Genomic DNA, 22,429 nt, shown 5'->3' with positions numbered 1-22,429 from the left:
TTGTTTTGGAGGGGTAGATCCGGTGGATTTTGGCTTTGCCAACTCATTTAATACCTGTTCTCCTAGGCGCGGGGACCCTCTCGTAAGCCGCATGTTCTCCTGGGTTCTGGGACCCTATCTTAAGCTGTGTGTTCTCCTAGGCGCTGGGACACTCTCATAACCTCTGTGTTCTCCTAGGCGCTGGGACCCTATCGTAAACTGCATGTGAGGGATCTCGGAGGTGCTCCTTATGAGGATCCGATGCCTGACCTGAGGTGGAACAGTTGCAATTCAAAACCACCCCCCAGAAAAATTGTCTTCCATGAAACCCATCCCTGGTGCCAAAAAGGCTAGGCGACAGCTGGCCTAACAGGTGCTAAGATGTCAGTAGATTTTTGGACTTGGGCCTCAGTTGAAGAGGATTAGATTTTGAAAGGTGGGCTTTGAAGGGCTTCTAAAGGGCAGGTTTTCATCTCCAGTGGGGCCTGGGCAGAACTGGGTAGAACTGACCCAGAAGCTGACAACTAGTCAGGCTGGCTCACTGCCTGTGTCCTGTGTGTGCAGCCTTGCTGTTTATTCAATTGTCTGGTGGCGTGGATTCCATCCACAGCCTCAGAGTAGTGGAAGCCATTACTTCAAGGCTGACCTTATTTAACTTTATCAAAAAGACATGAAAATCATTTAGTATAAATCTTCCAGATACCTGTATCCTTTCTTTTCCCAGAGGCTTTTAAGTATTGCAACTTAAAAATCTTCAAAAATAACTTAAAAGGAAAACCTCTAAGTACATTTTTGGTGAGCACCCTTGACAGCTTTAATATGTGAAGTAAATTCCCTTGACTTTTGTATTCCTAGAAACTCGTTCATGTTTGCAGAAGACTTTGTATTTTGTCAACAGTGGCCACTGTTCAGTGACCATCATACCTGCCGTGTCTCATTTAGAAAGTTGGATGTGGATGTATTCACTTTTCAGACACACAAACACATGGGCTGTTTGTTTTTGGTTTTGATTTTTTTGGGTTTTTTCCCCCCCAGCTGAATTCAAGAAAGGGAAACAAGCAGAGTAAGTCCCCGAAAGTGTCTAAGTGGCTGGGTGGGGGATCCTACTATGGTGTTGGATTGTGTTCTGCCAGACATCGCTCCTCGAAAAGCTGACCCTGAAAGGGCTGGCATTGCCCTCACCCTGGGACATTCGTCTGTCTCACCAGAAAATGAAGAATCTGCCAGAGTACTGTGAGTCAAATTCAGTCAGAACTCGATTAACTAAGAGGCTTTGTCTCAAAGGCCAAAACATGAGGACACATTTTTAATTTTTAAGGAGCGCTTTATCGTGAGTCAGTTCTGACGTGTACTGCATTAGGAAACCTCTGAACTTCCACAGTCAGGCCCAGAACTCTGAGGGAAAGTGGTTGTGCCCTTCCCACTGATTTTTGTCACTAGCTTTATTCATTTCCTTAAAACCCTTTTTGTATGAGTTCTATTATAGTTTGAAAAAAAATTCACTTAGGTAGAACTGGAAGCGTTTCCGCAGTATTAATACTCATGACCCGTTCTGGGTCTCGGTATATGTGTACTCTATAAATGTACATGTGTGTATGTGGTGTACGCATACTACGTGTATTTCCACTGTGCATGTATTTACAATGTATAGGTATGTACACTACATTTGTGTCCTACACACGTGCATGCTGTAGGCATGCATGTACATGTGTATGTGTATCTATGGTCACTATGGTTATATGCGCACTTGGACACCTATCTGTTCTGCATGTGTACATACATGCATGTATTTAATGCCATATACATGCCTGTGTACGTACATCATGTGGGTATGTGCACATTATTTCTGCAGAGTATATATACATATGTGCACACAAGCATGCATGTACACTATGCACACTGAATAAACTTCTGGATATGTACACACTAATACATATACATGCTGCATATGTATGTACACTATTGCATATGTGTATACGCTTTATACGTTAGTGTACTGATGTACATTGTATACATGTGCATATGTGTACACTGCACATGTGTATGCATGCTGTAGTGCACCTACGTACATTTGGATAAGAGTGTATGCTATACGCACGTGTATACATATAGCAAATAGCATACCTATGTACGCACGGATGTGCATGTGTATGCCATATGCATGTACATACAGGTATAGTATACCTGTGTACACTGCATATAGATGGGTGTACGTGCTATGCATGCGCATACGTGTTAGCTTATGTACATTTGCTATATGGATGTGTGTATGCTCTATGCTTTTATACTCGTAGTGAACTTGTTTGTACACTATATTTGGATGTGTGTACACTCTATGCATGTACACCACATGGATCTGGATGTGTGTGCACTCTGTACGCATGTAGTGCACTTATGTACACTCTACGTATTCGGATGTGTGTACGCTCTATGCAGGTACACGTGTTACAGTGTACCATATACGTACACTATGTGGATGTAAATGTGTGTGTGCTCTATGGCACCAGGAATAGGGCTCCCGCAGGGATCCAAGAACACACCATCTCGCTGGCACCGGAGAGTGTAGGATGAAAACAGTTGTTTGTTACAACCTAGTTGAAATTTGGCAGGTTGCTATATCCTTTGCAACGATTTAGGAACAGTCACTTCATTGATGTGTGTGTTCCTGAAATCATAAACAGCTCTGTGAGGTGTGTCTCATCCCCAGACGAGAGAGGGAACCGAAACAACAATGACTCGGTCACTTAAGTGAGGTAGAACTAACAGAGCAGCTGTCTAGCTTTCTGTATTATAACTTTGTCAGCAGCTCAATGAGAAATCGGCACTCATCAGGAAATGTGTCCACTTTCTACTGTTCTTTATTCGTGGCGTATTTACTGCCTCGTGTTATTCCTCACGATGTAGCAAAATCTCTCCTAGAGCTGTGAATATAAACAGTTCATGACAAATGTAGTATCTTCTTTGTTAACATTGAAAACGATATGTAAGTTCATCTTCAGATACTGTTTGGAAGGATGAGAAAGAAGATGTTTAGGACAAAAGAATAGAGAGCTTTCAAGTAAACAGGGAAAATAAGGACTTTGTGCAAAATATTTCCAAATTTGGAATTTGAGAATATTAAATCTCACATCTAAGATCATAGGTAGTTTTTTTGGGGGGTTTTAAAATTAGTACTTGGTTTTCCATGTCTTTGGGAATTTCAGTCCTGATGGAGGATTGCAAGAATAATCTGATTTTTCAGAACAGAAGGACAGTCTGTCTCAAAGGTAAATTCCAGGTTGTACCATAGAGAAACAGAAATTGCTGTCAACTTTCTGTAAGGTTCTTCAGTTCTTTCCTCTTCTGTGGTTAAAAAACCATCTCTGGGTTTAGTCTCAGCCAAGTTCCTCTTATTAGGTTGCCTTACATTTCGCACAGCTGTTGAGTGTCTTCATCATTCGTAGTTAACTTGTCAAAAGCAAAACTTTGTACGAGTTAGATCTGAGCACCTTGAAGGCAGGGCTTTGTTTTGTATTTTTAATAAGCAGCAGGGTGATGGCAGGACTGGGGCCCTTCATCCCATCATGAGTTCCTCAGAGCTTTCAGAGTTCTCACTGCGTGCCGAGTGTGGTGTTGGCTGTGTAGCATTTAAATAGGAATATGAGGCTCTGTGACTTGGGACGCTCTTACTACCTTCATAGAGAGCTTGGTGACAGTTTAGCATGACAGCTTGCACACCTGTTGTGTATACTTTATTACGGCCCCACAGAAAGGGTATTGATTTAAACGTGACTAATTTCTCTTGTTTATTTTTGCCTTTATTCCTAGTTACAGTCCCGATACTGTTTCTTCCTTTAAAATCTTGCTAATCGCTGGTAAATTCGTGATAAACTATATTTATGTGTTCTCTAAATCTAGCGATTTAATTGGAGGTCATTTTTCTTGTACCATGTGTCAGTGCTGTGTCAGGATGGTTCAGTTTTACATTGTCAAAGGATTAACTAGAGCAGGATGCAGTCTTACTGGAACTTGCTCATTTATGAAATATAGGCACTTTATTTTTTGTTATACTCGAGGTGTGCTCAAATGTAAACATTTTGAGCCATGTTAGAAGGATATACAAGATTGTAATGAAGAAATCAACAACTTGATCAAGTACCAGCTAATGAACTTTATGTTTGAAGTATATGGAACATGGACCTTGGCAATCAGTTTTCATCTTGACCTTTTATTTTTTTACTAGAATCTTGGTCTGTCACCCGGGCTGGAAGTGTGGAGCACAGTAGTACGATGTCCGTTCACTGCAACCTCTACTTCCCAGGTTCAAGTGATTCTTATGCCTCAGCCTCCCTAGTAGCTGGGGTTACAGGGTGTGTGCCACCATGTCTGGATAATTTATTTTTAGTAGAGATGGGGTTTTGTCATGTTGACCAAGCTGGTCTGCAACTCCTGACCTCAAGTGATCCACCCACCTCAGCTTCCCAAAGTGATAGGATTACAGGTCTGAGCCACCATCCCTGGCCTGATCTTCTGTTCTAATATTGGTTATTCAGTCTCAATGATAGCGCCTGGTTGTATTAACTTGTTGTAGAAAGCACAATTGCAATGAATCTGGTTGTGTATGTACGTGCTGACTTAGCGTTCATGGCAGCACTGTGAGGTGGGCATTGTTCCTGAAGGAAGGATGGATGGGCAAGTCGGGGCTTAGATACGGGACTTGTGGGCAGTCACTGTTGTCCCATGGCTGAGATCAGGCCTGTCTGTCGCCTGTACCCTGAACTCTTTTTTTTTTTTTTTTTTTTTTTTTTTTGAGACGGAGTCTCGCTGTGTCGCCCAGGCTGGAGTGCAGTGGCCGGATCTCAGCTCACTGCAAGCTCCGCCTCCCGGGTTGACGCCATTCTCCTGCCTCAGCCTCCCGAGTAGCTGGGACTACAGGCGCCCGCCAACTCACCCGGCTAGTTTTTTGTATTTTTTAGTAGAGACGGGGTTTCACCTGTGTTAGCCAGGATGGTCTCGATCTCCTGACCTCGTGATCCACCCGTCTCGGCCTCCCAAAGTGCTGGGATTACAGGCTTGAGCCACCGCGCCCGGCTCCCTGAACTCTTAACACACGAACGAGCAACGGTCAAGAGTCGGTGCTCGAGTGTGATGTGGCCTGTGGTGTGTGCCTCTCAGCCTTGCTTTGGCTCGGGGTAGCAGGGCAACAGCTCCGTCCCTCATGCGGCCGCCTGGGAGTCCCAGGAGAACCCACTGATACCGTTTTTAAATGCCGGGCATCGAACGTTCTCCTTGGTACCAGCACATCTGGAATCGGACAGTGCAGTTAGATTCTCGGCCAGCAAACCTGTACAGGAGTGTGTGAAGTCTGCGTTTGCTTCTCCCGGACAAAGGTGAATTCCCGGTCACTAGTGGATGACAACAGGTGTGGCCTCAGGAGCAGCACGGAGACAGGCACCCGGGTGCAGGAAGAGCACCTGCAAGAGGGGTTGGGGAACGTGACAGACGCACGTGCGAGTTTAGCTGTTACCGTGGCAGGTGGGGGGTGGGTGAGACCAGATTTTCTCATTGTTGCCCCTTTCTGAAAAGGGCCCTGAATTGACTTCTCTGTGGCTCCTCGCGCCTCCTTGTCAGGTTGGAGGAGACTGCTCCCCTGGCTCAGGCCCTGCTTGCGGCGAGACGGAAGCTGCTGTTGCTTGCCCTGCCCTCCCTGTGACGTCGTCTGTGCTGTTGTCCGGGAACAGTTCTGCCGAGCAAGCTTGCACTCTGCTCCCTTCTGCTCTTGGATTTCATGTCTGGAAAGCTTGTGTTCTTTCCTGATTTTTGATAATGCTGAGCTATGTTTTCGCAAGGATCACACGTGCCCATACAGGGAGAAGCTCCTTTGCAACTTTAGCATCTTGACGCTCTCAAGCAGAGCTTGCTATCGAAGTTGACAGCCTCCTGTGTTTTTGTTTTGGCAGAAACTGAATTTCAGTCCTAGGACAGCTTCAGCACACTTGATCCTAGCTCTTCTCTCTCACTGCTCCCCTCGTGTGTGACAGAAATCATATGCCCTGAAGTTTACCAGTCCCTTCATTTGAAAATCAGTTAATGTATGCGATCCTCATGAGAATTTTACTTTTTATTAAAGCAATCGCAAAGACTGGGTTTTGTGAAACCAGTGTTTTATGTGTATATTACTTGCACTCACAATGAGCTTTGTCTTCTAAATATTTCATGTTTCAGATTAGCCCTGGAATCATGCCCTGGAGTAGTTTTACTTTTCCGCTTTTATTTTTGGCTAAGGTAAAGTTGAGAACATTGTGATATTAGGTGTAGTGAGCCCTTTTAGTTTCTTCTATGTCTGTTTTCCTTTAAGCCAGAACCAGCAGACGGATACCAGTTTGTGAGCACTTGGCATCTCCCAGGCCTTTCCTGGGTCTTCCCTCAGCTGTCTCGTGGACAGAGCAGTCACTCGTGGAACGTGAACCTGAGAATTTGTGCATGGAATTAAGTAAATGTCATAGCTCTCTTCTGTGACGAACGGAATCACATTTAGCCCAGTAAATTGTAACAGCAGGTTTTGCACATGCAAAGCATTGAACACCAGGACAGGTAACCAGGCTACGACGCTTCTGGTCCTGCACAAGACCTCCGGTATCACAGCACATTTAACAAATTGGCTGAATTGAGTGTTTGAAAACGTTGTGTATGTACCATGTCCGTGATTTTCGAGGGCCTGGAAAAACACCTCTGTGGTTATAGCAATCTTGATCGTTGGGAGCTTAAGGTTAGTACTGGGGCAGACTGTGTTTTAAAGAATCAAGGTCTCTCGAGTATGTTTCGGTTTTCCCATGAAGAAGAAAGATGTTAGCTGTTCTTTCCTGGACTGTGGCTATCAGAGTGCCCCACCATGGTCACTCACACGTTTACTTCATTTTCATTTAACCGGGCTGGGCTTGGGCCAGAGTACTTCGGTTGTCAAATGTCATATGAGGCTGAGGAACTGTCTTCTGCTTCATCGTTGGCATATGGAAATACTGTTTTTCAAAGCATACTCTACTCTCTCATTTGTGTTTATATAAAATAATGGAATGGTTATTTTAACTGTGCAGTTTCCTATGCTTGCTTATTTAATTGCGGAAAGATAATGGTTTTATTTTGCTAAAATCTGTGCTAGGAATTGTGCAAAATCTTTGTGAAATGCCCATTTTACTAGCTTAAGTTATAGATCTTTGTATAGAAAAGAAAAAGCCTATTGCTACAAGGAGCATTGTCTTTACCGATGCAAAAAGCTTTAGGCTTATTGGCCGTGTAGTCAGTAAAATGCATTAGAATGTGGCGAACATTGAGAAAAGCATTGAAGTTTTAAAATCTGCTATGCAGTTTTCTTCAACTCCCTCGCAAGATACTTAATTTGAATAAAAGACAGAATAAAGTGTTCCCATTGAGGAAAGGGGCAAGAGGACTGTTGAGAATGTGTTCTGAACCTGAGCAGTCCTGCCACGCTCATCTGTGATGTGGTGGTGTCCATGGTATCACTTTTACAGAACTTTAAGAATGCTGCTTCTGTGAATAAAATACATTTATTCTTAGAATTTCAGTTTTGAGTTTTGAGAAGTGTAAAAAGTGTTAATGGTTTCTTTCCCTTACAGAATTTGCTTGTTCTTTTTTTTTTTTTTTTTTAAATGCCTACAAGACTGTGAAGCACATTAGTCACTTAAAAAGAAAAGAAAACAAAAAAGGGCCGGGCGTGATGGCTCACGTCTGTAATCCCAGCCCTTTGGGAGGCCGAGGCGGGTGGATTGCTTGAGCCTGGGAGCTTGAGACCCAGGGAACCGGCCTGGGCAACCTGGTGAAATCCCGTGTCTACTGAAAACACACAAATTAGTTGGGCGTGATGACTGCACACCTGTAATCCTGGCTACTCCAGAGGCTGAAGAGAGTCGCTTGAGCCTGGGAGGTGGACCTTGCAGTGAGTGGAGATCACGCCCTTACTGTCAAGCCTTGTTGACAGAGTTTGGACCCTGGCTGATAAACAGCAACGTTCATAACGTATGGGTGAACTGCCCGGCTGCTCTGTCTAGAGTAGAATAAATCCAATTACGTTTTTGTCTTTTATTAGCATTGAAATTTTCTTAATCATCCCTTTGTTTTCATTACATTGTAGCAATATATTGCTGCTTAGAGTCTGGAACAAGTAGGCTTCTCTGGATCAGGTTCTTACTGGATTGCTAAAACTTAGAATGATTTTTCCCCTCTTTGGATGTGACTTATAGAACTTTGCCTTTTGGGGTGATGTGTTGCATTTGATAGCGGACACAGGAACGCCCAAAGAATTCACTTACGGGGCTAAAATGTACGTACTTTGTAGTGTTTCCCTCCTAGAATGAAAACGGTACCTCTCATTTGTGGGTCGATGATGCTATTTGCTGAAAACATTTTAAATTTTATTTATTTTAATTTTTTGAGACAGAGTCTTGCTCTGTCGCCCAGGCTGGAGTGCAGTGGCACGATCTCGGCTCACTGCAAACTCCACCTCCCAGCTTCACGCCATTCTCCTGCCTCAGCCTCCCGAGTACGTGGGACTACAGGTGCCCGCTACCATGCCTGGCTAATTTTTTTATTTTTGGTAGAGAAAGGGGTTTCACCGTGTTAGCCAGAATGGTCTCGATCTCCTGACCTTGTGATCCACCTGCCTCATCCTCCCAAAGTGCTGGGATTGCAAGCGTGAGCCGCCGCACCCGGCCGAAAACATGTTTCTTTACTGCCTCAGTCCTCAGTTGGGTAGTCTGTTCTTTGTAAGACATTCAGGGAGCGGGGACATCTTGAGTCTTGAAAGGCGCTCTCTGTGAGATGGGAATCTTCCGGCTGCTTATTTAGGGAATCCTGCCGGCTGTCATTTATTGTAGAGCGCAGTTTCCTGGCTGCCCTGGTCTTTGAGGGGAGGGAGACTGAGAGGTCATTTTCCCACCTGGACCAATGTGTTTATTAAACCTGGCTTGTGTATCATTTGGATCTTTTTATGAAGGAAAAGCCACATCTGTGACTTTCAGATGAGTGGAAGTCATGTTAAAATATATATATATATATTTATATATGAAATATGTATGTGTGTGTATATATATATATATATATTCTGGCTACTATGGAGAAGTTTTGTCCTTGTGACCTGTGAATACAGACACAGGAGAGCAGAATGTTCACGGTGTGGGTGCTTACAGTGTACATGCAGAGTCACATTCTTCACTAGTATTACGTTAAAAAGTGACAAATAAGAGAAAAATATTTTGCTCATTACAACGTCGGTAAGAAGCTGGCAGCACTCTTGTTTTTGGAAGGGTGTGAAGGGAATATTGAGAAAGTGTCATCAACATTAGACTCGCCCACTCTGCAAATCCTGTGCCAGCTGGAGTGAGGACCCCGTGATGGAAAGATGCACCCCTCTTCCCGGAAGGAGTTGAATCTTTGCAGCGCTCAGGACGCATGGTTCATCTCTATATAAAGGCAGAGTGTGAAACGCCGTGGAGGCTGAGAGAAGCGATGTGGTTAGCAAGTATGAGTGAGATGTTTGGGGCTTGTTAGCACCTGGCGTGTGTGCAGCAAGCTTTGCTATCTGCACATGTGTGATTCTTAGAACACTGGCGTCTGGAACCGTGGGGGCTGTCGAGGGCCCCAGCTCCCGGCGGGCTGAGAAGTTCCCTGTTACCACCAGGATAACCGTGATTTTGAAGGCTGTCACTCAATCCCAAGTCCTGGAAGGGGCTCCTTTCAGAGAGGAAAACACCCCTAGAGCCTCGGGCAGAATTCAGTGATTTTTCTTATAATGTTGCTTAGATTTCGCAAACATGAAACCAAGAACATATTTCAGAATGCTTATGGTTCTTTTGTAACCATGGAAACAAAGTAAGTTGCAGTCGATGGACAGTTTGTGGGAGCTGAACTGCCTACATCGTGAGCACGGCGCTCTCCCTACCGCCCTGGGCCTTGCTCCGGTTTGCCGGGGAGGCTTTGCAGGGCCTCTTGGCTGGGATACCTCTCTCATGTCCCATGTTGCTACCCCTGGTCACAGCCATACTGCTGGGCACCTGCGCCGTGAGGTCACTGAGTGGACACGGAGCCGCGGGGCAGCAGTTGGTCAGGAGGTGGCATCCACATGGTCCGAAACAGGTTTCTGTTCATTAAGAATGATCATTGCAATAAAAACAGAGTGAAAGAAAACTCTACTGACCTGAGAATGCGTCCGCTGAGTTGCATAGGGAAGTGCAGTGAGGAAGGTGAGGGCTGAAAGGAAATGAGGGAGGGAGAGGAAAGGAGAGAAGGGAAGCGAAAGGGGGAGGGCGGATGGGAGTGAAGAGGGAGATGGAGGAGGAAGAAGAGAGAGGGCGGTGGGCAGGAGCCTGGGAAATGTGTCCCAGAGCCGGTTCCTGACCGTCGTGGGTGCGTCAGAGCTGATCTTCCAGGAGAGGTGGCCTGGGAGGGTTGACCCTTAGGAAGTGAGGGCCAGGGGGAGCTGATTTTTTGGCCCTCAGCGGGGCTGTTGTTGACCTGAGATACAGTCGATAGTTTTCCTGAAGAGATCATCTGCACAGCCACCGTTTGCTGCCAGGTTGGAGACAGAAGTGCTCCTCCCCATGGATTCTTTCTAGTTTGTGGATTTTTCCCAGTTTACCTGAGCAGCCTGTCAGTGGAAATGTCGGGGATTACTAACATGTCTCCATCCTACAGAGCAGTCGACCAGCTTCCGATCCTGTAGTTGTTGGGGGCACCATTCCGGTCCTGTCAGTGCCGGCCCAGCGTGGAAGCCGCAGCCCGAGGCGCTGGGAAACCTGCGGGGCTCTCACTGCCAGGAAAGATGTCCTTAGGGCAGAGCCTGGCGAGGAGGGGGTGCTGCTGTTGCAGCAGTACATGGAATTTCAAATGACAAATGAAACAAGCTTTTAATTATGACCAGAGCCCTATGCTCTGCGTTTCTTCAAATGGAAATGTTGTGCTGAAATGAAATTGCTGTTAATCGGTTGCCTCATGCAAGACGCAAGACGGAGGGCTGGGAGCAAAGTAGAACGTGGACTTATCTACAAAGCTTCCTCCTCTCAGACTATCATCAGTTGGATGGTGCTACACAGGAATATGTGAGAATTCGTGTGAGAAAGGTGATGGGTGCAGACCTGTGTGACCGGCAGGTGTGGCGGAGGTTTGAGAGAAGCTTTTGGCTGAAGTGATGTCAGATGCAGGTGCTGAAGTGTGATGTCTGTCTGGATGGAAGAGCACACACGCCTCTGGGCTGCGGGAAACAGATAAAGGAGGAGGTGGACAGACGTGAGTCGTGTCTTAGGAATGGTAGCAATTCAGGCAGACCCAGGATCAGGCTCCCACGGGGGAGGAGTGGATATCAGGACCCAGGGAGCGTGGGACGGGGGTCATGCCCAGGCCTCTGCGGGTCTTGCTCTTGTGTCAGCAGGGCCCTGTGCTTGCCCTCCTTAAAACTTTCCTGATCCATAAAACGGGCACGACAAAATCCACCTTGTGACACTGAAGCTTAAATGAGATGATGTACATGGTGTCTTCCTTCCCTTCCTGACACATCCTAGACTCACAGCTATGGTAGCAGCGACAGACTGGATGGAATGCTGGAGCCGCTTTGCGCCTGGTGAAGCCACATGGATTTGTGCAGTGCTGGCGACTGTCTCTGAAAGCCTTTGGTCATGGCAGTGGCAGCCTGGAGTGGCTCTTGGCATACTTGAGTCTGTGGAGTGCAAGGTTGACTGGAGCTCCGAGGCCATTGATACTATCCAGGGGTGAGCTGATGAGGCCCTAAAACATGGGGGGAAGGCCGAGAGGACTTGGCTGCCAGAAGCATTGTAGATTTCTGGCTTCGAGAACTGGCTGACTTATGGACATAGGAAGGTAAACCCAGATGGCTCCAAAATTGTAAGTCCAGAAGAAAGGTGGGAGGGTACAATTGCTGACTAGGTCATGGTTGCCCTGTCCCTTTGTTTCTGGCCATCGTTTCTCCTCCCTCCCCCTGCCTTTGTGGGCTGGAGGGCCTGAGCCTGCACAGCGGTCTATTTCATGATGACAATGGCCGATTATTACCCTGCAGTAAGAAGTCTCTCCATTTTATTTGGCAGCAGTAGTTAAATAAATTTAAGGAGTGATGGTGTAGTAGTATTTGTTTTGTTTGTGCTTTTTTTTTTTTTTTAAGTGTCATTTAACTGAATGTTATTTCCAATTTCACTGATCACTTTGAGAGGCCAAAACATGCTTTGATTTGTTATTTTGTGTTTGAGCTAGTTTATTGCCTCACAGGAATGCCAAGTATTCTGTTGTCACACATCATTAAGTATCTCAAATTGTGTTACTATAATACTTAGCTGAATTACCTCCCTTATTTTGGCTTTTAAAAATCTAAAATCTGTGTGAAACACAGGATGGTGCATCTCCATTGAGGGTTGTTGAGAAGTGTGACTTTTGCTGGCATACTTGAAAATCAGTGACATTATTTTATAGAAACACTTTGTAAATGACAGCAAAGCTAGAAGCTCCTGTAAAGGGCAGAGTAGGCAACGTGTTATGCTTTGAGGGCCACAGAAGTCTCTGCATATATTTCTTTTGTGAAAACGTCAAAGTGTAAAAATCACTTCTGGTTCCCTGGCCAAGGCTCGGTCGGGGATCGTGGTTTGCAGACCCTTGACAGCAGCTTAGCTGCTGAAAGCTGGTCTCCCATGCGGTGAGCAGGAGCCTACCTCATTGCTTCAGCCAGAAAGATGCTGCCCTCATGCTGGAATTTACTTCAAACAAACTTGAAAGCTCTGGCACCGCTGCTCATTTCCATACTGTTGCAGGCTATCTAAAATACGGAGGATGCCTTGGCGTTTTGATTTTGTTACTCCTCTTGAAGGGCTCTGAGATGGCTCATCGCGAGTTAGACATTTGCAGAAATGATCAAGCAGAGCTGCAGTCATCTTGCAGATCAAGTGAAGTTTTTTCTGAAAGCTGGTTACAGGCTTAAATTTCTGATCCCATTCCATCCACTGATCTTGTATGATTGGTTTTGTTTTGCACCCATTTGGGTCTGTGAAGCGTCTCCCCACCGTGGTAGAACTTAAGCTCTGATTTCATGCATGATTCGATATCCTTACTCCTCTTCTGTGAGGAGAAAGCGCTGTAGCTCCTGCGTGGTTTCCGGCCCCTCCCTGCACGCGGATGGATTGGGAGGTATTTGTGGTGTGTGAACTTGCTTACCCCCAAAGGCTCCTTGTTGACTCCCCTGGACCAGACTCTTCCCTACTCCCATGGACTGCACTCCTCCCTCCTGGTTCATTCCCCGGACCACATTCCTCCCTCCTCCTCCCTGGCTCACTCCCCTGGACCACACACGTCCCTCCTGGTTCACTCCTTGGACCACACTCCTCCCTCCTGGTTCACTCCCTGGATCACACTCCTCCCTCCTGGTTCACTCCCTGGATCACACTCCTCCCTCCTGGTTCACTCCCTGGATCACACTCCTCCCTCCTGGTTCACTCCTTGGACCACACTCCTCCCTCCTGGTTCACTCCCTGGGCCGAACTCCTGCCTCCTGTTTCACTCGCTGGGCCGAACTCCACCCTTCTCCCTCCTGGTTCACTCTCCTGTGTCCCCACGCCTCTCTCCTGGTTCACTGCCCTGGGCCCCCACGCCTCCCTGTTGGTTCACTGTCCTGGGCCCCCATGCCTCCCTCCTTCTTCACTCCCCTGAGCCTCCACTCCTCCCTCATAGTTCACTCCCCAGGGCCCCCACTCCTCCCTACTCCCCTGGGCCACTTTCCTCCCTCCTGGTTCACTCCCCTGGGTCCCCACTCCTCCCTCTTGGGGTCGTGTTAGTTTCTGCTGTGCTTGTGCCAGCACGATAAGGCTGAGTGGCAGCTCCAGGGCTATGGCTGTGCACGCAGCTGTGGTGTTAGTGCAGAGAACTGTGGGGATGCAGCTGCCCTTGCTGTGATGCTTCGAGTGTCACAGTCGGTATGGGAAACTAGGTGGGATGTGGATGTCCCAGGAAGGGACAGGAGCCTCCCCTCAGCCTCTGTCAAACAGTTCTCAGCCAGGCATGGTGGCTCATGCCTGTAATCCCAGCCCTTTGGGAGGCCGGGGTGGGTGGATCACCTGAGGTCAGGAGTTGGAGACCAGCTTGACCAATGTGGTAATTTTTGACACGTTAAGGATTAAGGAAAATGACTCTCACTCGTTTGCCTTGCTTTTTAATTGATGATTGGTGTAGCCCAGTAGTCTGAACTTGTTAAGCAACCATTCTTACTGAAAGACTAATGTTTAAAAGTCTCTTCCTCTGGACACGTCTTTGGCTGCTGTAATCAAATGCAATGTAATCAAATGCAATGTAATCAGCACTGGTTAATGGCTTTCCTTGTTTGGCTAACAAATGCTCCTCAGAAACTTTGGTTTCTTGTTATTTTCATTTATAATTATGTTTTAAGCCTTCTAATTTTTCTAGCTTTCCTGCGAGTTGGGAATAATTGTGATGGGTGCTTAGTTTGGGATGTTGACGTATACTCTATGCCCAGCTACTATGCCATTGTGTGAACACTGATTTCTCACTTTCTCATGAAGACTGATTTCACCTAGTTTGGTAAATTCTATTAATTTTAAGGAAGGGGGTGGAATGCATCTACTGTTAGGAGGCTTTTTTAAGGATCGGGGAAATGTTGCCATGATTATTACCGTTACAGAAGGAACATAAAAATACGTGCTGCCTTCAGTCATGATGAATATGTAAGTCCGCATCTGTGACTGCAGAAAACGGCAGCCCCAAATCTTAAAATCGTGTGGATGTACCAAGCCCATCTGCAGGGCACTGTGGAGCAGCCTGCATTAGCCGAAGTTGGCCCACAAGCCCTGAGGGATGGTGTCTGAGTTATGATAAGGCTCTGACTTGGGATTTAACAGATCTCCTAATACTGTGATATTCTAAACAAAGACACGATACTGCCCAGGGAGCCCAGTGGGCACCTGTAGGCAGTGTAGGTGAGAAAAGGTTCCAAAGAAGATTCCTGCAGCTCAGCTAGGAGGATTCTGTAAGGCAGTAGACACAGCAATGTTCACATGGGAGTGTTGAGCTATATTCATTCCTTTTAAGCAGCCAGGCTTGTGTGTGTTTTTAGAGGCACTCACATAGCGCCCCTTCCACCCTCACTGCCGGTTGTGCCTGTTTGATGTTGCGGATTTCTGTGTTAAGTGTGTCCACTCTCCAAATGTATCTCTGTCTCTAGAATATTTTAGAGTAGATCATTTATTGTTTAAACGCTTGCTTTTAGTGAGGAAGAAATCTTTAAAACGGGCCATACAGACCCTGCTATAAATGTTGAACAATGGAATGTGTAATGTTTAACACGTAGTGTTTAAAGTAGAAGACAGTTTAATTTAGAAATCCTGTTGGAATGCCAACTTAAATTACCACCATCCGTATGCATATGGAAAAGAATGAGAGAGAATGTACAGAATTGGAATTTTGTCTATTTTGTCGAGATTCTGTAATGTATGAGGTACAAGCCTCACTTCATGATTTAAATGCATGAAGCTGAAATTACAAAACTTGACAAAAACATGCCTTTGAATAGTGAGCCTTTATCCTCCTTGAAATAGTGATTTTTTCACTAAAATGTCCACCTGCAACTTTGTCAAACACATTTGTTGCATTAGTTCTCAAGTGAGCTCAGTTTTCCAGACAGGGAGATTATTATTGCTTAAAGTTTGTCCTGATGATGTTGGTGAACAGGGAAAATCCTATGATGTGGATCCTCTGTATGTGTTACACAGCAGACGCGGCCTGCCCAACCCTCTGCCTGTAACTGGGAACCTTGACTGTCAGGATCATTGTAGAGAACCTTGAGGAAAGCAAAACAAAAAGCCTCTGGAGTAGCAAAAGATGTAGCTGATTTCATGCAGTAAAACTTACACATTTTTCTTTAAAATGCATCATTCGGAACCTCAGTTTGCTGATTATTTTAGAATCACTGTAGTCTGCTGACAGCAGTCGTGGGAACAGGTGCATGGCCCGGCTGGTGCAGGGGGTCTCAGAGCGGAGCCACACTGCTGACACCGAAGGAGGGGCTGGAGCCATCACGCTCGTGACTCGTGCAGATGGCCTTGGCTGACCTTCAGAAGAGGAAACGTCAGTATCCAAGGAGGAAAAAGTCTATTAATTTCATGAGTGTTTGCCTTCGCAGTGGCTACAACCCTGAGTTTGTGGCACCTGCTGTCTCTGGAATGAGGAGTCTTCCCTTCCTGGCAGACAAGCTCTAGATGGGAACAGGAGCTGTGGTTGCTGGATTGAAGAGGTTTCCTTCTTGGGGAGGTGGCCTTCGAGCCTGACATGAAGGAAGCTGTGACTGGCGGGAAAGGGCCTTGGAGAGAGTGTATTTACCAGGAGGGTCAGTGACTGAGAACCATCCTGTTCCGAGTGTTGCCATTCTGGTTCTAGAGTAAACTTGGGGAGAAACAACAGCCAAAAGCCTCGAGGAATATTCTGTGATGTTGATCACGTTTGGTAGATTTGTTGCTGAGACTCTGAAATGAGAAGCCCGGGAGGTGCAGGTCTATCAGGCCGTGGGACGTGGGAGAGCTGCTGCTTCAGGGGTTGGAGTCCCCGTGCCAGAGGCTCAGTCCTGCAGAGACTTCTGCACAGTGGGCAACTGCTGCCTCTGGTTGATTGTGAGTCCCCCAGATGAATACCCATGAAAGGTACCATGTCAGTAAAGAGTCAAACTCTGTGAAGCATTTGGAGATTTATTCTGAGCCAAATGAGTTACCATGGCCCTTGATATTACCCTCAGGAGATCCTAGGAACGTATTCCCGAGGTGGTCAGAGCCCAGCCTGGTTTTATAGCTTTTAGGGAGACATGAGACAATCGATCAAATAAATGTAAGATGTACATGGGTTTGGTCTGGAAAGGTGGGACAACTGGAAGCAGGGGTGTCCAGGTCATAGGTAGATTTGAAAATTTTCTGATTGACAGTTGGTTAAGAGAGTTGTCAGATAAGGGGTTGTGGGGACCCAGGCTTTGTCATGTGGAGGAAATCCTCCAGGTAGCTTCGGAGAGAATAGATTGTAAATGTTTCCCATCAGACTAAACGTCTAAGTTCTGTCTAATTCCAGAAGGGAGGTAGGGTGATGAGGCAAGTCCGACCCCCCAGCGATCATGGCCTGGACTAGTTTTTCAGATTAGCTTTGGAATGCCCTTGTCAAAAGCCGGGGCTGTTCAGATGGCCAAAGTGGCTTCGAATTCTAATGTTTTTACAACCAGAAGGTGATTGTGTTTTTTTCTGTGGATGACAGCCAGTGTGGTAATTAATATTTTGTTAGCAGATTAAGCTGGAAGTCAATGTGTTTTCAAGTATGTTAATTATTAAGTCATCAACAAACAGAGAAGGGCTTACTTTGAAACCAGCCTGAGACTCAAGAGGCTCATCAAAGAAAACGATGGACTTGGGAGAACTGATTCACGTGTTTACTGCGCCAAGTTTCAGGCATTATGAGAAGTCTGTGCTGATACATTGTGACTTGAGAACTTAAATCTTGATGGACTCTTGAGAGTGAGGCTTTTTTCTTTTTCTTTTTCTTTTAAACGGTCAGCGTTTCTGTCTCCTGTGTTTTGTCTTCCAGCTGTGGAGCACTTTAGGTTTGTGTTCACGTGGCGTTGTTCCCTGAACCACCAGGTTTGTGGCTCCGCGGTCCTGCCCGCCTTGATCGCGTCTTCCCCGCCCCGTGGGTTTTATCCTGAGGACGGTTCTCCGCTGTGTGGAGTGGAGGATCAGTGGACAATGGCTTTACCGACTCATTTTCTATGTAGCTCCCAGTTTCTCAAAATCATAATTGTCTTGGATTCCCTGTGAACTGGGAGTCAGGCCTTGGGCACAGTGCTGGGTGGCCTTGGGTGCAGTACTGGGGAAGGAGGGAGAGATGAGAATAGGAAGGATGGGTTTGTCAGGGGAAGGAACCCTTTGCCGCATTCCTGTGTCTGTTTTAGGTTAAAGATGAATGGCCGGGTGGTGGATGTCTCCCCTGCTGTGGCTGGACCTTGCTGTGCTGAACCCTGAGCAGGGGCCCCAGCAGCTGCCTCCTGCCAGGCCGGGGCCACAGGGCTGGGCTGCTGCCTCTAGGGTGGGTTGCGAGGGCTCGTGCCAAGTTGCAAGGGTCTGCACCGCTCCTGTGTGACCTGAGGGGCATGGGGGAAGCTGGTCTGTGCTCCTTACCTGGGAGAAGTTGAGCTCACCTGGGCCAGAGCCTCTGGGGAGGTATTAAGGCAGAGGCCTGGAATTCCTGCTTTCCCCAGACAGCAAGAAAGCTCAGTGTTGCACCTGCTCTGAGATGCCCTCAGCAGCCATATATAGTTGACTTGAACATGAGGGAAGGTGCCAATTAACCCGGCTCTGTGGAGAGCTTTGAGGAGTCCAGGCCCTGGGCCCCGGGCTTTTTAATATGTTCCTTCCTGAACAAAAAAGAACAAAAGATCCCTGTGGCTGATGCCGACTGCATGGGGTAGGACATGCCGAGCTTGCGTGGGGCTTGCCCCTGAGTTTTCCTGGTGCTCCTCCCAGCCCCCACGGACACCAGCCTTTCCAGGCCGAGGCTTGTCCTGTTTAGACCCTTGTTGGTGGGGTCTGTGGTCCTGGATCGAGGGCCCAAGCACATCTTTCATGATGATAAATGATTCACCAGAGACGCACGGCTGCCCCCAAACATCTCACGAGCATGAGATACAGCCAGTGTCGCCGCCGCAAGCTCATAATTCTAGTGGAAAGAGGAAATTTTACTTTTAATGTGCTCGTGTGACTCAGATGCAAATATTTAATTCCCGTTCAACTTTCAAGACCTTGAGAACCTCTGAGATTCCTTGAAAGCTGTTCCTTTGCCCCACGACTAACTCTCCTGTGGAAGGAGGCTGGGGTGGTCCGCGGCGTCTGGGGTCCTGCTGCGTTCTCCAGGATTCCTTAGGTTTCATCATTAGTCCCAGCTCTTCAGCAGGTGGAGCTGATTGACTCTGACATTTCCATTATATTGTTCTTGTGTTGCCTCAGTTAACTTAGAATAATCAGTATTTACCAGAAATAATTGATGGCGAGATGGGAATTATTGGTGATTCCCTGACATAGGCAGCCTGTATAGATAAGCGTGTTACACGGTGTCTGATTTCTGAGATGTTGGTCCAAACCTTCTCAGCAACACACTTTGAAGGGTAGATTCCTGTGCAGGAGAAGCTGCTTTTCCCCGAGACGCGGTGGCGGCCCCTGCACTGGCATGGCAGGGTGGGCGTGTGACTGGGCAGGGCTGGACCTGCTCCTGTCCGCCCCTGTGCTGGGCGCGTACCTCCGCACCACATGTGTGTCGAGGGTGCCTGCCTTTGTTCCCCCAGCTCGAACTCATAGAATTGTATACCTTCCTGACACATTCCTGCATAGAGATGATTAGATCTGGGGGCTGAATCTCAATCTGACATGCACGTAGGTAAATTATTCACGTAAATGACTTGGGTCCTCCACGTTCAGGGTCAGGAGGCGCGGGGTGGGTTTGGAGACAGCTGCCTGGCCTCAGGAAGTTTCTCTCAGAGCCTGTTTCTTTCTCTAGCAAAGTAAATGATGCCTTCCTCACGGGGCTTGACACACGCTCAGTACTCAGATGCTGTCTGGTCTTTATTATAGTTAGTATTTAGGGAACAGCATGGCTGGTAAGAAAATGCGTTATCTTTACAATTTATAGAATGTCACACAAGGCAAGCGTGAAACCGGGACTCTACCCTAATCTGAAGGTGCTGGTGCTTAGTCTTCTGAAGCATTTTGTTGTAATTCTGGCGTGTGTCAGCCAAGTCATATGATGGCACCGCATGCGTGATGCCAGCTCAGTTACCTTGGAACAGGGAGCCTGAGGCTGCCAGGGAGCAACCCTCCTACCTCCAGCCTTCGGCGGTTTCTCTCTCTCCTTCCCTCTGTCCCTCCCTATCCCGCACTTCTCCTTTCCACTCCTGCTCCCCTCCCTACCCCCCTCACTTACTCTACAACAGAGGTCCAGACTTTGACAAATCCCAGCTGGGCCTATTTATCACTGGGCTGGGAAACCAGAGGGAAAGGGGCCCAGTTACTACAAAAATAGAGAATTGAAATAGAATGTGAACTACTTTTGCGTATTTTTTATTTTAATCTGAATATGAAAGGCAAGTATCAGCATAAAAAGGGTGCTAACTGCGCCACACAGCTCCAAGTCTGCCTTGTCGGGGCTCCGTGGGTTCCCACGCCCTGGCCTTCTCTATGAGTGTCTGGACACGCCGTGGCTGCGAAAGGAGCATTCAGTTATGGTCCTTTGAATGTTGCAGAGTCATGTTTAATAAAAATCTTCACGTTTACCCACAGCCAAGTCTTGATTTAATAACAGGTACTGCAGGTCTCTGGGTGGGCCTGAGCCTCTGTTTTAGAAGCAGCCGCACCATCCGAGGGGCAGGTCCGTGTGGGCTGGCAGGCGGCCTGGTCCTTGGAGCACAGGGTGGACCTGACCCAGTCCTGGCAGTGGGGGGCCTTGCAGTTCTAAAAGGTAGTGATGCAACCTGTGGCATAAATAAAAAGCCTCATGTGCCCCCATGAGAAAGCTGGGGCTTCCCCTCAGTAGTGTGGTGTGCTGTGTTTGTGATCGTGCAGTTGTAAAAGGGTGAGGGAGATGTCTAAAAACTAGGCTCCCAAAGACAGCCCTTCATGTCGGGTGCTTTCACGTGTGTATGTACACCTGTTTGACGAGTGTACACCTTCACGCGTGCACCTGTTTCACGCATGTACACCTGTTTGTGCATGTGCCTGTTTCACACTTGTGCCTGTTTCGCGTGTGTGTGTGCCTGGGCATTCCCCTTGTATTGCGTCATACGTTGTATTTTACAGATTGTTTTTTTTCAGTTTGTATCGTGAGCTTGTAACGACGTCGTGAAGAAAAGAGGGGATCCTGGCAGCCTTTGGCTCTGAGAAACGTGATGTCACGGGAACAGATGAGACAGCCCGGGTGAGGCCAGCAGAGGCCATCGTGGCCTGGGAGTCCGTGCACATCCACTGTCTGTCGCTGTGTGACAAGTGACCACAAAACTAGGGGCTTAAGGCAAAGTACACGTACGACTGTACAGCTTCTTCAGGTTGCAAATTCAGGGCAGCCCTGCTGAGCGGCTCTGGCCCAGTCCCCCGGGTCACTGTGAAGATGCTGTCCAGGGCTGCAGCCATCTGTAGGCTCAGCTGGGCTGGAGGTTCTGCTCCAGGATGCTGTGCTGACGTGTCTGCGGGCAGAGGCCTGGTCCTCCACACCTGGTCCCTCCCTGGGGCTGCCAAGTGCATTCCTGCCCAGGGCCGCTCCTTTCCCCAGAGACGTAGCAGTGCTGGTCTTATGCCCAGCGTCAAGGTGGCCGGGTCAGGAGCAAAGACTTGTTTCCCCGACTCGGCGACTACTCCTGCAGGACTGGGCGACAGTGGAGGTCGCGCAGGAAGGTGTTCGCTGAAGACCGTGCTCTGTGACTTGACGGGTGTTCCTCCCAGGAGGGTGAAATGGAGACTGGACGCTGGGAGCGGCATCCTGCGTGACCCCACGTGTAGTGGGGTCACAGCAGAGCTAAGTCCTTCCTTTACAGATACTTTTCAGAGTTTGCCCGTCTTTAGATTCTCTGATTAACATGTCTGAGGAGGGTCCCAGGAGTCTGCCACCTGCCAGGCCAAGGAGGTTCCCTACATGTAGCTGGTACCCTGACACCCTGAGAAACGTGACTCGAGAGGATCACCTGAGTTTCCTAAATGAGTCACCTGCCTTCTCTTCCCTTTGCTTTTTATGCCTCCCCCAGGGTGGGTCAGTCCTGTCAGCCACAGCGATACCTGCATGCTGGGGTTCCAAGGAGATTGGGGGTGTGTCGGGTCCCCCAGGGAGATTCGGTGACTGAGGATGCTGTCATAGCAGCCAACATGTCCCTATCGTTTTCACTTTTAATGAAGTTCAGTTACTAGGTTTTCTGAGGCACAATGATGTCCTTGTGAAAAATTGGTGATCAGGGAAGCAAGCAAGTGTGGGAAAATGATCCTGCCCTTAAATCTAAAAGATGAAACAGCAAAGAGCCCTGAAGAGCCCATGAACCTCCTCATGGGGCAGTGAGGAGACACCTCAGTAATGGCTTAAAAAAAAATGAGATCATACTGAAGAAAAAGTACACTAAATTTTGGGTCTCCTATGGGTAAAGAGATTGTGGTTTACATTTTGGAGGCATGCATTTATATACTTATTTTTCTTTGCTGGATTTAGAATTAGTTGAAATAATTGTGTTTTTTAAATTTAAAAAAATGGGGTATACGAAGTCTAATCTCTTTGTGATATTTCTGTACTGTGAGACTCCACATACAAAAGTGAAGCCCAGACTGTCTGTCTCTAACGAACCAGAGAGAGGTGGTCATCTCCTGCAGGCCGGTCTGGTCTCCAGGCATCTGGCCATCCT

Source organism: Macaca mulatta, chromosome 4, assembly GCF_049350105.2.
Source record: "Macaca mulatta isolate MMU2019108-1 chromosome 4, T2T-MMU8v2.0, whole genome shotgun sequence".
NCBI classification, from domain to species: Eukaryota; Metazoa; Chordata; class Mammalia; order Primates; family Cercopithecidae; genus Macaca; species Macaca mulatta.
The sequence above is the reverse complement of the archived record's forward strand: the minus strand, read 5'-3'. Positions refer to the sequence as shown.